Below are 13,932 nucleotides of genomic sequence, written 5' to 3'. Positions count from 1 at the left end.
AAACAATTGCGTTCATTTCTATTTCTAACTTTATTGTTTTTGAATTGATTGAAACATTTAGTGAGTATAATTTCTGCGTTGACTTTTTTTTTTGTTTTTTACAAAGAAATTAATGACTTCAAATAAAACTACTACTTAAATTATTAGTTGAATGTTATTTTACCTTGCTGTTGGTGCTGCTGTTTTTGTTGTTGTTTTGTTGTTACTGTTACTGGTGTCGTTGTTGTTGTTAATGTCGTTGCTGCTGTTACTGTTACTGGTGTCGTTGGTGTTGTTAATGTTGTTGCTGTTTTTGGTAATGTTGTTGTTGTTGCTTTTGTTAATGTTGTTGTTGTTGCTGCTGATGTTGCTTTTGTATGACACTTACAAATATCTCTGGTACACAATTACATATATTTTTTATAAAATTATTTTATAGTTCACTTTTTTTTTGTTTTCCTTCAACAAATTATGCGAAATTGTATATGCTTTATGTACATATGACGCCTTAAAAAATTAGTTTTTCTTTTATTTTTATTTTTTTTGCAACTTTCATTTATTTAGCAAAGTTCATTAATAATTTATTAACAATTTATTTATTTAGCGTATTTTATATAGTTTAATTTACTTCATAATATTTCATTTATTTAGTATAAGTTTGAGAATAACTTTTGCTTTCAACGCACTAAAATTGTTACGATGTATTTTATAGTAGAAAAATGGGGAGCACCGAATTACCGACTGCGCCAACTACGATATTATACATATATCTTTGGTTTGAATAAAAACTCCGGTACTTCCGTACTGTGCGGCTTGCCGCTCAGTTTATTATTAATTATCTTATTCTTTATAAAAATCGTATTTGCTAAATTTACTTGAATCCGTTGTGCTGACTTGACATTCCTCAGCATCAACGACCCGGCATATCTTAAATAAACATATCAAATAAAAACAATGGTATTTGATTTCATTTTTATGGAATTTCAAATATGATTGCTTGCTTATGCATATTATATATTTATGCATGTTAATATGCATGTATGTAGTTGAATCTGAAGATTCAACTTTCATTTTATAGGAATAAAAAATACTTAGAAAATACTTGTCTTTTGTTTGACAGTGGTGGAGTCGTTTGACGACGCAACTCACACGTGCTCCTCAAAGAGCGCTCGTTCTTCAGGCGACAGGACATCCAGGAAGCTGAACTTCCGTCTAGCTCCTGGCCCACTCTTGCTTGCGGTACTTTGGCTGCTGCAGCTGCTCGCCGTTGTTGTTATTGTTGTTGTTGTTGTTCATCTTGTTCGTACGACCGTTTGACCCGTATTGTGAGCCTCCCGGTCTATTCTTTGGAAGGGGGATCTAAAAGGCCCGCCGCGCCAGAACCCCCTGACGCGGTAAGGCCACCGTTACTTCCCAAGGCGGCCCGGTGTTAAGAATGCTCCGTTCGAATACAGCCGAATTTACCTCCTGGCTGCAAATCATCCAACGAGTCGCCTAACACCCTGGATTAGGCGATTGTAGTTCTTAGTCGCCGCACACATGCAGCTTCTGCCAGCCCCCAGGAGAGATGCTATGCAGCATCACCCCTGATGGTTGGAAGATGCCGTACTGTGTTGCAGTTTAAGCCCCTGCACCACGACAAGGTGCCTACCATTCGCAGGGGTTTATGGTATTTACTAGTAAGCTGTCCGTGTTGCTCAAGTCAATGTAACTCTTACCTATAGTAGACTGTCAGTTCGTCCGACTTATATTTAATATTTTGTACCTCACGCATAAGTTCAATTTCCGAACTTACCTTAAGATTTCCAATCTTTTTATAAAGATGATGCGGCTCTACTTCGGGTCAATACCTTAGTTTTAGGGTTTCCTTTATAAGCTGTCAGTTGTCCGGATGAGGTACATTGATAATTGTATTCTTTGCCTCTTCCTGGTTGGTCCTGTTGTAGACTGATCGTGTCACTTCTTTCTGTAGCTCTATGTCGCTCGTTGTGGATAGCAGGTACTCGATGATGCTGAAGAACGAGTTTATCGTAATATCGCCCGTCCCCGTAAATATCGGCAGGTGGTTAATAGTTTTTATAAGTGCGTGCCTGCTGCCGTTATTTCCTTCAGCCTAGTTTCCCAGTCCGAGGTGTTTATTTGGGTTCGGTTCCCCGCTTTTTAAACTTTAAAATTTTGGTGAATTCACGCTCTTTTTGTTTTGAGACGTGTTCATTGCAAAAACTTCACAAAAAATTTTGTTTTTAAAATTTGTTCTGGTGAATTAACGCCTTTTATTTTTTAGGTCGTTTCTACTTCTGAACTTTTCCTTTATATTTCGTTTCACAATTAATGTCCACTGCACCTTCGGTGGTGTCGATTTTTGTGTTTATCCGGGTTGTTTTATAAATATGTATTTATATTCTGGAGGGTCTGGTCAACTGATTTGACTACAGAATCTCAGAATTAATTTTGGGATTTATATAAAATATAGGATAGAACGATTTCCGGGGGAAAAAAATTTATGTTTTTTTTTTCGAACACGGTTCGTTTCACTGAATCCTTAATTTAACACTTTTTAGGGATCCTACCGACTGCGCCAATTTTGCTTTACTATCGCGTTCAAGCGTTTTTAAAAAAGCTAATAGGTACCGAATTAACCCTAAAGAATTAAACGAGGTGGTTTGGATTTTGGAATCAGACTAAACTTTCACTTTATTAATTACAATCATTGGAATTACTATTGCAATGAATTATTCCTACAAATCATAAACACTAATTACACTTATTACATATGTTTTGCAAGAAAGTAAGTGTTTGCTTATAAATCATATTGTATTTACTTAAATGCTGACTAAGGTAATAACCTCATAACTTAATAGTTTATTGAATTATTGTTAACAAAGTGATTTTTTTTTTTGTTTTGTATCATTTAAGTTGATTTTTGCAATAGCAAAGGAAATGGTATCATATTACAATTTTGTTGATTTTCGGTTGTTCTATTTATTTCATTAAGAATTTCAGCAAATTTATCAGTTTTACTGCTTGTTGCTGGGTTATTTATTTATGTAACTCGCGCGCTCTAATTTGTAAACAAGGAGTGAGAAAATACGTTGCTCTCAATTCCATCTTCACGTTTGCCCGTGATAATCCTCTCATCTAGCCCTCTAAATGTGCATGCGTGCCCGAACTGAAGGCTAATAGCCCACCTTTGGTTTAGCCAATCGAAGTGCTGTTGCGAATTCTCTTCAAACATGTATGTACAAAACCGTTTCTTAATCAGCTACAAAATTATTAAGCTTATTTCCAATACTTAAATTTTTATTTGCAATATTTGTTCAAAATAATATAAGTATAAATTTTTCTGTCGCCATTTTACCTCTTTTGCTAGATTAAGTTCTGAGCAGGGTTCTGGTCATCTTCTCTTAATTTCTGATATTAATTTAAGGGCGAAGTTCGTAATTCAAAAACAAAATACTGCTGTTGCATCGAAACTCTTTTGTCGCTCTTTACCGCCAAATTCTCTTCTCTTGACACTCTATGCTTTTACACGAGGAAAAAGAGTGCAGCATTGCCATATGAGTTTTTCTTTCTACCTTTTCACAAATGTTTGTGAGGTTCGGCTACGGAACACTGAAAGCGTGTTGCATGGTCTTTTTTATTTTGATCTCACATTTTGATTAACAGGAATTATACCATGTTCAGACCGACACTTAATCACACGATTTCGGCTGTTGAATGGATTATCCCACTAATCTTAAAAATGTATCAAGATTTCGCCATTCAAAAATGACAATTCCACATCATTTCATTGAAATGGTTTGAAACTGATCCACGCTAAATCTCTCTGTGCGACTCTGATTTTGCGCCATCTACTTGTCAGCATTGGAAATCTGTTACATTATCACAGCTGATTTAGACACTACAAAGGGAAAAAAATTTAAACAAACAAATTTTTTTTTTAAAGCAATGAATCTAATTTCACCTAAAAATCTACTTAACAAATGAAAAAATGCATCCACTATTTCTATTATATGGAAAATATTTGCGGCTTTTATTTCAAAATACTATATGACAATCTTTTTTTTTGATAAATATTAAGCGATGTGAATTCTTGAATGACAATAACAGCTGTTTTTTGATCTTTCTAACGGCAGTGAGAACACTGTTGGGTTATGAAATGCTTAAATGTAATCTAATTTTTTAAAGTTTCGGTCTGAACATGGTATTACCATGAAGATTGCGTATAATATCCGCTATAAATATTTTCAAAGAATTAAAAAAAGAATAAAGTCGGAAATTCCCTAATCCATCAGATTATATTGAATTCCCGCTTTTCCGAAAATTCCTACTCTTTTGGGAAGTAGTAAGCCCCTTTATTTTGTTTCTCTAAATTTTTCCTATGTCTTATCAAATATTCATGAGTTAATTACTTCATGTTTTAAGGGTAGTTTCCAGCTCTCAAGAAATGTAAAAACTTCATATAAAAAAACTCGTAAGAAATGGTCAAAAAAATTTCCTACGGTGCCAGTATGCAGCTTCAAAGAAATCTAATACTAAAGTTTAATAAATTTTTTCAATAAAATGCGAACATGGCAACGCTGGTTTTGCGAAGAAAAGTTGGTATCCAGCTCTCAAGTAATTGCTCAAGGAAAAAAATACATTGTTTCTTCAAGTAGTTTTGACAGCTGGTTACGCATTGTGAATGATCCACATTAGAAGAGCAAGAGAGAGAAAAAAAAAAGAAAGTAAACTTTGTGCGTAATATGTATGCATGTGTGTATAGTAACATAATTATTTTCCTTGCGATTTAAAGAATGTTGTTGATGATTCGTAAGTTTTATACATTTCAAAATGAAATATACTTCATATCAATGTTTTTAACTAATTTAAGACGATTTTATCGATTACTTTGAATTTCCTGCAAGAAACAATTGTTGATTTGATGTTTCTTCGCAAAACCAGGATTGCCATATTCGCATTTTATTGAAAAAATGTATTAAAAATTAGTACTAGATTTCTTGAGAGCTGCATACTAGCACAAGTAAATTTATCGCAGGAAAATTTCTTGACCGTTTCTTAAGCGTTTTTTTATATGAAGTTTTTACATTACTTGTGAGATGGATACTAAGCTGAGACATGAAATCAATGAATTTACTTGTGAGCTGGAAACCGACATTTAGATAATATGATGTTCGAATTAAATTCCGTGCGTTTAAAAGAAATTAAAATAAAATCGTTCTAATATTTTCATGTTAATTTGAATCAGTAAAAGTATCTCCGCTTTTATTAAAACTAATTTGTATATTATTACCTTTATTACTTCTAAGTGCTAACAAGTTTTTAAATTAACCCATTAAACGCGAAAGCTAAATAGCAAAGATAGAGGAACCAAACTTTGTGTGGAAACTACAAGGGTTGATATGTACACAAAACTACAAACAAAAGTTTCGACCCCTACCCGGGGGGGTCTGCATGACCCGTGACATACATATATGTAACGCTCGCGGGTTTTTGTTATGTAATACAATGTTTGATACTAACATGTAAATAAACACTTCCATTGGATTTAATTCATCAATTTTATTATTTGAATTATAAAGTTTACAAAAAGAAAACAAAACAAGTACAAACGTATGAAAATTCATCAATTTTTGGTTGAGAAAGAAAACTCAAACTGGTCTAAAGTGAAAGTTGTAGAAACAATCCACACACAAACCTACGTCACACTTTACACATTTGGTGTTTATTGATCGCTGGCAGTTGTTTCCAGCACAGCGTCTCCTGGTAGGATTTCTAACTATGAAATGGCCAATTAGGTCATATCTAGCATCAAGCTCAAATTGCGAATCCGGACGTCTAAATCCCCATGGAACTCGGACTTGTCCATAAGTACGACAAAAGTGATCAGCAATGGTTCTTCTAAACTGTAGCTGGGTTAGCCCGTGTGCGCCTTTTCTATGTAAGAGCCAAGCATTTTGAATGGAGACATCAACCAACCAGGTTAAAATTGAGAACCACCACTTCTTCCCTCTAGCTCCAATGCTGTAAGCGTTAACGTTTTGGCCATACGGTCTGTTCCGCCCATATTCTTATTATACAATACGATATGTTGTACCCTAGAGTATCTTCCAGCTGTCCCTACCGGTTCCTTCCCAAATAAAGTTGATGCAATGGAAACTACTGCATTGTCTACCCATTTTGTGACTGTAATATCGCATTCAGAAATCCGGGAACTAGCCATATAACCACGTTCCTTTTTTCAACTTATCCTTCAGTGGCAAAGGGCAAGAGATTGGTATTGAATTTTGCCGAATTGTTCCAGTTCCCTCATATCCCATTTTTTTCTTAACCCAACCAAAACAGGTATTGAAGTGAAGAGATTATCGAAAAAGAATTGAAATGGAAGTGGCTTCCACGTTTCATCGAATTCATCGATCATTGAAAACAACGGAGCAGCGTTCTTTCCATAGTTTGCAGCGTACTCTTCGTTCGTCCTAGGGTATTTTCCCTGATACATCTCGAAGTTTAGAAGATAACCGGAAGGCGTATTTAGACAATAAATTGTTTACAACCGTGACTGCCGTAGTATTCCGCCATTGATTCATCGTAGGACAAATTCCGCTCTGGATGAAAATTTTTAGCAAAATTTGCTTTCAAAGCATCAGTTAGGGGTCTCAATTTCCATATTTTATCCGACAAATCTGTCTTTCCGGGGTCAATAAAGTGTAGATTTCCAAAAATAATTCGAAAACGATCACGCCTCATCGAGTCAATAATCACAAGACTTTGAATATCATTGTCAACGCTCCAATATGCTTCTTTGTTTGGAGAATAGGTATATCCACTTATTATCAGAATTCCTAAAAATACTTTCATTTCTCCAACTGTAATATTTGGGTTCCCATTATTATTTAAGAGAGATATTCGCTCTTTGACTCGTCACACAGCATTTGCAATAATTCATCATCAAAAAACTTTTGGAATTGCTCATATGGCTCTAGGTTGCTGCAGTCACTGTAATTACCCTCAGGGAAAATTGGAGATCTAGGTTCGATATTATCATCGACCCACGTAAAGGATGGTTTGGCTCTCTTAGCCTTATTATGTGACTGACCTGCAGTTATCTTACGACGACAAGAATTGGTTTGTTCCCTAGGCTTTTGAGTTGAACGCGATGTACTCGGCTTTTCGGATGCTTGCACAGAAGCAAATGATTCCTCCAAAAGGTTTACTTCTAACTCTGAGATAGAATGATTCAAGCAGTCTAAAATTTCAGCGTCCATATCAAAGTCGGCGTGGCAGCGAACTATTATGAACAGGAACACAAAAGTACTTGGAAAAATCCTCCGTCAAAAATCCTCAATTTGCTGAATAGCCAGAAGTGCAAGCGATTGCGGTGGTTGCGGCACGATATTAGTTGAAAATGTGGCGAAATGATCACAAATAACCAATGCAGTATGAGACGGTACATTCTCGTACTTCTTTGTTCAATAAATTCAGACATAGTAAAAATCGAAGAATTTACTTTTAAAGCCGTATCGGACGCGTATCTCGGCACGATTCCGATTACTTTGGCGGAGGGGTAAAAAAACCGAATTTCCAGGAAAATGGGGTATGTACGGATAGGGGGGCTTCTCTAGAGGAGGAATATCCAAAAATTATGTAAAAATAGCTAATATTTTTAAAAATATTCACGTTTAAAAATTCAAAATTTGCCCTAAGAACACATGTTATTTCTCCATGTTTCACAGAATATTTTCACGTTTTTCACTCACTATATTTAAATATACACTCTTAACATTGAAATAAGTTCACTTTTCACTTTTATTTTGTAATTTTTCAGCCAAATTTAGTAATTTAAAATCACTTACCAAATTTATGGCTGAAAAGCTTAGAGTGTTTATGTTTACGAGGAAAACCAGCATTGCCACACCTTAAAAGCCAAAAGTGAAGGATTTTTTTAGCGTTTCACAGCGTTTTCTTTGTTTGTACTTTCGAGTGATTCCTTTTTCTTTATTAACTATAAAAAAACTATAAAGAAGATTTTTTGAGCTAAAATTGAATATGTGAACACTTTTCTATATACATACATATATGAATAATATGTGATCTATTTAATAAACACAGATAAGTAAAATCGTGTGATAATACCTATTATATTATACATATGATTGTAATATAACATTTTTATATATGTACATATTACAATTTTATACTATAATAAAATCATCAGTGAATACCCGGGGTGACTGAAGTACTTTCGCGTAGTACTCCTTTCTGCGTTGGCGGCCTTCGGCCGCGCTCTAAAAAAATAACCCTGGCCGAGCGAATACCAGGGGTGACTGAAGTACTTTCGCGTAGTACTTCTTTCTGCGTTGGCGGCCTTCGGCCGCGCTCTAAAAAAATAACCCTGGCCGAGCGAATACCAGGGGTGACTGACGTACTTTCGCGTAGTACTCCTTTCTGCGTTGGCGGCCTTCGGCCGCGCTCTAAAAAAATAACCCTGGCCGAGCGAATACAAGGGGTGACTGAAGTACTTTCGCGTAGTACTCCTTTCTGCGTTGGCGGCCTTCGGCCGCGCTCTAAAAAAATAACCCTGGCCGAGCGAATACCAGGGGTGACTGAAGCACTTTCGCGTAGTACCCCTTTCTGCGTTGAAAATAAAAAAAATATATTGGCTTTTCGGTATAAAGTGGTTATAATTTATGGTTATCATGCACTCAAAATTTAAGTTTTCGTTATAAAATGGATAAATTTTGATTTTATATCTGTCAGCGATTTCCATTTATTTTTGATGATACATTGGTTTGTATTTTAGTCGACGATATATATATTATTATATTTAAAATATGAGTTTTGTGTATGAAGTGGTTATATTTTTTGGTTATCATGCACACATATTGAAATAAAATTAGAGTTTTCGTACTGTACTGTATACTTCACACTTTATTACGTAACTAGCTGGCCCCGCAGCCGTTGTCCTGCGTGAAATTATGTGTTTTGAAATGAAAAGAAAGTTGAATTTATCATTTCATTTTTTTTTTTTCAATGTAACGCAGCTTGATAAACAAAATTTTTTGGTTTCTGTTCCGGTGTACAGAAAAGATTGCTTTCCAACTCGTGTGCACGCCACGTATATCTGGCCGTGTGAAAAACATAGAATTTCCAAACTTATTGCACACACTATGCGACTATCCTTGTGTCCTGTTGAGTGTCATCTCAAATGCAATTTTCGCTGGAAACTGAAATGGCAAATCGTTGGAACTCAAAGAAATTCGTTGAATCAAGCATTCAGCCCTTTGTATTCGATAGCTGCGTCACGATCAGTCGGGTTCCATTACATAGTTTCGGCGCTTGCAGATTGCAAAACATAATAACGACAGATCAAACTTTGAGACGCAAATGATGCGGTGGCATACCAAGCCTCTCCAAAGAATTTAGAAACTCCACTGGATAATTCACGGCGACGTCTTCAATGGAAAGACGATCGGTCGATTTGTATGAGCGCAAGTCTTCCGGAATTTGACTTTGAATCTTCCAGTTTAAGTCAAGAACATCTGTATTTTTTGGCAGTTAATATTGCGCGTGCATTTAAGGAATCATAGTTAAGATAATTTGGCCAATGTCCGAAGATTGGTGATGAGTTCATCTTTCGTTAATTGATAAACCGCAGATGGAATTGATATCAAACCACCGGAGGCATCAACCGGAATTGACCCATTTCCAATTTTCAGCGAATACGGTGTAAAATGTCTTCGACAATGTCATTTTTGTTCGTATCTCATAATTGACGCGGATTTAAAGGCTGATATGGTGAAATGATTATCGCGAAAAGTGTGGGAACTTCAGTGGCATTCGAAGTAGCTATCGCATCGTCCAACATTTGTTTCCACTGATTATCGTGTTCCAGCAATTGTAATTGCACACACCATACCATTCACAGTACGCAATACGCCGCGTACATTAATCAGTAGCAACCGAAGGTAGAAGCAATCATCGTTTTTTGGGTGGGTTGTGTAAATTCATCCTAATGCATTAGTTGAGAACACACCTGAATGTCCATCTACTGTTCGGTCTTGCTTTCAGCGTAACTATTTCTTCGACGATGCATTCCATGAATGCAAGGTATTTTCAAATAGAGCAATGTTCTCGTAAGCGGATCACTGACGAAAGTTGAGAAAAAAACTCGTCAATGTTAGTTTTGTTGTTGGCGGTGTTACCACCAGCTGTAATGTATTCTCTGGGCTGAAATAAACTCTTTGGCCAATCTCCATTTTAACTGCGAGACACACAACAATCGGAAACCGTGCATGAATTGCAAAAGTAAATGTCCTACAAAGCGCTTTATTGCGTTTCACGTATGGACCGTATCGTTTAAGACCATTAAGCGCCATGTTGCTTCCCTTGGTGACGTACTTACAAACGTATTTTATAGATTACACCAAACTGCAATACTAAACATTGATATGAGTTTAGAATGTGAATTAGACAACAGTGGAGAATATAGGACGATCCATATGTTGTCAACTTCGATATTCACTACTCTAAGTTGTATGGTCGTCTGATGAGCTACGACGATGGAGTGGATATCCATCATTTCCAGTTTGCGATTCCGAAAGAAAAGCAAGCGGATAGTGTTTCGTGCATTTATTGTTAGACATATAAACCGAAAAGGGATTGTAGTGTCTGCAAGGTCCATGAACCATATTGCTTTCCACCACTTCATATAATACTGGATCTTTCACACGTAAAGTTTTCACTGAATAATTATCAATTGTTCAATTCACAACCTGTCGTAAAGCATCGTAAATCGTAATAGTAATAATTTTTCTCTTGAATAGCCGGAATAAAAAAGCAAGCGATCGAGACTGAACTATTCAAATAATTTCCAAATCAAAATATTGAAGAACAAAACAGAAATTGAAAAAAAAATGTTTTTGGAAAAAAGTTACTTTTTGGAATTATCCAATTTGCCGACTTTTCATGAAAAGTATAAGATGTTTTTATTTCTAAACCTTCCTTAATCCACAACGAACAACCTCTTAAAATTTCATCAATATTGGTTCAGCCGTTCTCTTAGCGTTACTAACGAACAAACATTCATTCGTTTGTATGAGAAAAAGAAAAGGACTGTTTTTAGGGGTTTTCCGGCAATTATTCGAATAATCCCTGAACCTAAACGAATATTTTAAAAAAAGAATTATCAAATTTCGTTCAGTCGTATTAAAGTTATGAGCATACATACATTTTGGCGATTAATTTTTACATACATACATACATATTTATATAGCCGAAGATGTAAGGTTGTTTTTATTGTTTTTTTTTTTTTTTTGAAGAAATGAAATATTGAAATGATTCCTACAAACATGAATTTTGAACAAATGCTTATGATTTGAAATATAATTTTTGTATTTATGAGTTGTATTAAATTTTGACATAAAGAGATAAAAAGTATCCTATGTCCGTCTCCTGGCTCTAAGCTACCTCCCTACCAATTTTCAGCCAAATCTGTTCTGCCGTTCTTGAGTTATAAGTGATGTAACTAACACGACTTTCTTTTATATATATAGATATTATTATATAATATTATTTACACATATGTATATACATATAATATTAATACATGTATATAATATTACTTATTTGCTCAATAAATTTAAAAAAGAAAATATTCATATGCATGAATAGAGGAATTTTTGCGAAAAAGAGGAATTTCAGCGAATTGCCTTATCATCACATAGCAGCGCTCCATTTCGTTGTAATTTTTGGTAAACAAATGAGGTTCACACAAGTGTAAAATGTGATTTTTAAAGCAAAGATTTTTTAAGTAAAAAACGTGCTAAAAGAGAAAAATATAGGTTTATTTAAAAGATTATAGTGCAATTTAATTAATTTGATGTGAAAAATGAGAAAAAAGTGTGTTTAAAGTGGTGAAATAACTCCTTGAAATGGTCCAATTTTGCGAATTTTTGAACTTTAAGGCCGAATATCTCCTAAACTAAGCGTTTGCGGACCCTATAACCTTAATTTTTTAATCAGGAGGACTTCGTCTTTCCAACGGTATTAAATTTAAGACTTCGCTCATTCGCCAATCTATTTTGTATAATTTTTCCGCAAATTAAAAATATTAACCCTTTCGCGGACACACGAAATTTAGTAAATGTTATGAGAATGACACATGCATTTATTTGGCTTATAAAACCGATAACCACTCACGAAAATTTCCGTTATAGTTAACAAAAAAAAACAAAACAAATCGAATTGGGACACTAATACTATGTTCGGACCGACATTGAAAACATTTTGAAAACACATTTGTATCTTGTGGAATGTAAGTCGTTCGGACCGACAATTTATGTTTTCGCTGAGTTTTCACTGACAACTATCAATACGGGTATTCTCTTGCTCTTGCAAGATTGCACGATGACACAAAATGCAAAAATCCTATACCAAAATATGCAAGGCCAAAAGAGCACCCATTGCAGAATCTAGTGATATATGACGGTACGAAAATAAACATGGGTTTTGGTCTGACATATTTTACGGCTATTGCAAACAAATTTTTGCATGTGTTTGTTGTGCCGTTGCACCAAGAAGAAAATTCTGCAATTGATGCACCATGCAATGGTTTTTCAAGAACAAGAGAATCCCCTTAACAGTGAGCAGCTGTATTTTTATATGGAATGTAAACAAATATATAGTAGCAATTTAGGGGCAGCAAAATATGTCTTCCAAAAAAATCGATTAAACTAGAGCAGGCACCGATTATAGTGAGTGGAATGTAAGTTTTCAAGTAGTTTTCAGCGAAAACTGTGTTTTCGTTTGACAGATTTTACATGGACGAAAACACAAGTTTCATGCGAAAACCACTTTTTCCCCCGAAAACATGTTTTCAATGTCGGTCCGAACATAGCATAACTTAAATCTGATTGCTTCTGCAGTGGCACACAATAAGCTACTACTTATAAAACCAATGCAGTAGACGTCGCCTATGTCCGACGTGTTTATATACGATTTTTTTTCTATGTCGGCATATACCGACGTGACCCATTTTAAGCCATTCGTTGTGTCGGATTATGCCGACGTGTCCGCGAAAGGGTTAAACTAAATAAAATTTTTTTTTTTTTAATGTATTAAATTATTTCAAAATTGTTCATTATTATTATAATTCATTACAACCGTCTAATACTCGCTCTACTAAATGCCTCTTCGAAATTTTCACAGAAATGAAAACTGAGCTGTCAAACTGCTGAAGTGACAGTTCATTGCTTTCAATATATGGCATACTAATTTGTATTCCTTAAGCAATATGGAGTATCCACAGCCAATACTTACAGCAATACAGTTAGTATGCAATAAACACATGGCATCACGACAGTGAACTGAAAACGGCACAACGCCTACTGCCTGAACGCATGTACACAAGACAACACATCTCTCCATTTTGCAAGTATGTACACAATTTCGTTGTGGCCATACTAATACCTTGCACTTCAATGAAATTTTAATATTTTGTTTAAAGTGAAATTTTTTATGCAAAAAATAAGTAAATAGGTATATATTTTTGTTTTAAATTATCAATTGTTATTACAAATGATATGATAGAGCTATTTTATGTTTTTATTTGTAAAATAACGTCAAGCTTGTTAGAGCTGTGAATAATTTTACATTTTACATATTAGTGGCATCACCACTCTTCCTTATCTCTCTATCTAATACTATGTTCAGACCGAAAATTTCAAAGATTAGATTACATTTAAGCATTTCATAATCCAACAGTGTTCTCACTGCCGTTAGAAAGATCAAAAAACAGCTGTCATTGTCATTCATGAATTCACATCGCTTAATATTTATCAAAAGAAAAGATTGTCATATAGTATTTTGAAATAAAAGCCGTCTTTTTTTAATATTTTCCATATAATAGAAATAATGGATGCATTTTTTCATTTGCTTGGTCGAATTTCAGGTGAA

General features: G+C 34.9%; 2 protein-coding genes across 5 annotated transcripts in view; one reads left to right on the top strand and one right to left on the bottom strand.

The window, feature by feature from the left end:
* Positions 1–13,932, top strand: part of LOC105222874 (tau-tubulin kinase homolog Asator) — a 763,131-nt gene that overhangs the window by 48,967 nt on the left and 700,232 nt on the right. The window lies entirely within an intron of this gene.
* LOC125779107 (uncharacterized) overlaps positions 1–13,932 on the bottom strand; it is a 434,818-nt gene that overhangs the window by 178,525 nt on the left and 242,361 nt on the right. The window lies entirely within an intron of this gene.

This window comes from Bactrocera dorsalis, chromosome 6 (assembly GCF_023373825.1).
Source record: "Bactrocera dorsalis isolate Fly_Bdor chromosome 6, ASM2337382v1, whole genome shotgun sequence".
Lineage (NCBI taxonomy): Eukaryota > Metazoa > Arthropoda > Insecta > Diptera > Tephritidae > Bactrocera > Bactrocera dorsalis.
This window is presented reverse-complemented; position numbering and strand designations above follow the sequence as displayed.